General features: G+C 38.6%; 1 pseudogene; it reads left to right on the plus strand.

Annotated features, from left to right (window-relative positions):
* Positions 1 to 727: 727 nt before the first annotated feature.
* LOC119878187 lies at positions 728 to 2,396 on the plus strand (annotated as a pseudogene).
* The last annotated feature ends 369 nt before the right edge of the window (positions 2,397 to 2,765 follow it).

Consider the following 2,765-nt stretch of genomic DNA (forward strand, 5'->3'; position numbering starts at 1 on the left):
ACTTAGCATCATAATCTCTAGATCCATCCATGTTGCAAATGGCAAGGTTTTATTTTTTATGGCTGAATAATATTACATTATTTATCTCTATCTTTATCTCCATCTCTATCATCTATCTATCTATCTATCTATCTATCTATCTATCATCTATATCTATCTCTCAACTCTTACTTATCCATTTATGTTTCGATGGACACTTGACTGCTTCCATAATTTAGCTATTGAAAGTAATGCTGTAATAAACATAAGGGTGCATGTATCCATTTGAATTAGTGTCTTTGTATTTGAGTAAAAGTCCAGTACTGTGATTTCTGGATCATAGGATGGTTCTATTTTTAACTTTTTGAGGGATCTTGATACCATCTTCCATAGTTCCTGGACCAGTTTGCATTCCTACCAATAGTGCACAAAGTCTCCTTTTTCTCCACATCCTTGCCAGCACTTGTTTCTTGTGTTTTTTTTTTTATTTCAGCCAATCTGACAGGTGTGAAGTGATATTTTCTTTGTGGTTTGATCTGCATTTCCTGATGATGAGTAATGTTGAGCATCTTTTCATGTGTCTGTTGGGTTAGGGTTAGGGTAAGCATTATATACAAATTTTATATATATTTATTTTTATATATTTATAAATATAAATTAAAACATATAAATATATTTAAAGCTGATAGTTCTTTAATTTGAGTGCATTCTAAAAGAAACTTTTGCCCTCCGGTCTCGGGCGTGAGCCGTGAAGGGTTAGCGCATGTGCCGAAGCCGCGGAACCATGGCGTCCCTTTCCCTCACACCTGTGAACATCTTCAAGGCTGGAGCTGATGAAGAGAGAGAGGAGACGGCTCGGCTGTTGTCTTTTATTGGTGCCATTGTTATTGGAGACTTGGTGAAGAGCACCCTAGGACCTAAGGGCATGGATAAGATTCTATTAAGCAGTGGACGAGATGCTTCTCTTATGGTAACCAATGATGGTGCAACTATTCTAAAAAACATCAGTGTGGACAATCCAGCAGCTAAAGTTTTAGTTGATATGTCAAGGGTTCAAGATGATGAAGTTGGTGATGGTACTACCTCTGTTACTGTTCTGGCAGCAGAATTACTAAGGGAAGCAGAAACTTTGATTGCAAAAAGATTCACCCACAGACCATCATTATGGGTTGGAGAGAAGCCACAAAGGCAGCAAGACAGGCTCTGTTGAATTCTGCAGTTGATCATGGTTCTGACGAAGTTAAGTTCCATCAAGATTTAATGAACATTGCGGGAACAACATTGTCCTCAAAACTTCTTACTCATCACAAAGACCACTTTACTCAGCCTTAGAAGCTGTTCTCAGACTGAAAGGCTCTGGTAATCTGGAGGCAATTCATGTCATCAAGAAGCTAGGAGGAAGTCTGGCAGATTCCTATTTAGATGAAAGCTTTCTGTTGGATAAAAATTGGAGTAAATCAACCAAAGCGAATTGAAAATGCTAAAATTCTCATTGCGAATACTGGTATGGATACAGCCAAAATAAAGATATTTGGTTCCAGGGTAAGAGTTGATTCTACAGCAAAGGTTGGTGAAATAGAATATGCCGAAAAGGAAAAAATGAAGAAGAAAGTTGAACGTATCTTAAGCATGGGATAAATTGCTTTATTAACAGGCAGTTAATTTACAATTATCCTGAACAGCTCTTTGGTGCTGCTGGTGTTATGGCTATCGAACATACAGATTTTGCAGGTGTGGAATGCCTAGCTCTTGTTATAGGTGGTGAAATTGCCTCTACCTTTGACCACCCAGAACTAGTGAAACTTGGAAGTTGCAAGCTTATTGAGGAAGTCATGATTGGAGAAGATAAACTTATCCACTTTTCTGGGGTAGCCCTTGGTGAAGCTTGTACCATTGTTTTTGGGTGGTGCCACTCAACAGATTTTAGATGAAGCAGAAAGATCTTTGCATGATGCTCTTTGTGTTCTTGCCCAAACTGTGAAGGATTCTAGAACAGTGTATGGAGGGGCTGTTCTGAGATGCTGATGGCTCATGCTGTGACACAGCTTGCCAGTAGAACACCAGGCAAAGAAGCTGTTGCAATGGAGTCTTATGCTAAAGCACTGAGAATGTTGCCAACTATCATAGCTGATAACACAGGCTACAACAGTGTAGACCTGGTGGCCCAGCTGCGAGCTGCCCACAGTGAAGGTAACACAACTGCTGTCCTGGATATGAAGGAAGGTACCATCGGAGATATGGCAGTACTGGGTATAACAGAAAGTTTCCAAGTGAAGCGACAAGTTCTTTTGAGTGCAGCTGAAGCAGCAGAGGTGATTCTGCGTGTGGACAACGCAGCACCAAGGAAACGTGTTCCTGATCACCACCCTGTTAAACATTCCCATGTGCTGTTGAGCTCTGGACCAGTTAGTTCATAGCAAAGTTGTGTTTGAAAGACTGCGACCGCTCAAGGAAGACTGTGGAATCTAAGTTTATCTGTGGCTCTTATATCCTTAAGTTTGGACATATAACTGACTTCTATTTTAACATGGGTCTAATTTATTTGCTGTTTCATTTTCCATAAGATTCAGATGATTTAAAAGTTTGTTTCTCATACAGTGCATCAAAATAAAAATTTTAACAATTTAAAAAAATAAAAGCAACTTTTAATCCCCTCCCAATATTTTATGTCTTAATATTTTATTTGACATTTTCTATTTTGTGTATCCCTTAACTATTCATTATAATTATATGGTTCCACCCATATGAGTAATATAAAGAATAGTGAAAGGGATTATAAGGGAAAG

The sequence above is a fragment of the Canis lupus genome, unplaced genomic scaffold, assembly GCF_011100685.1.
Source record: "Canis lupus familiaris isolate Mischka breed German Shepherd unplaced genomic scaffold, alternate assembly UU_Cfam_GSD_1.0 chrUn_S1144H1316, whole genome shotgun sequence".
NCBI classification, from domain to species: domain Eukaryota; kingdom Metazoa; phylum Chordata; class Mammalia; order Carnivora; family Canidae; genus Canis; species Canis lupus.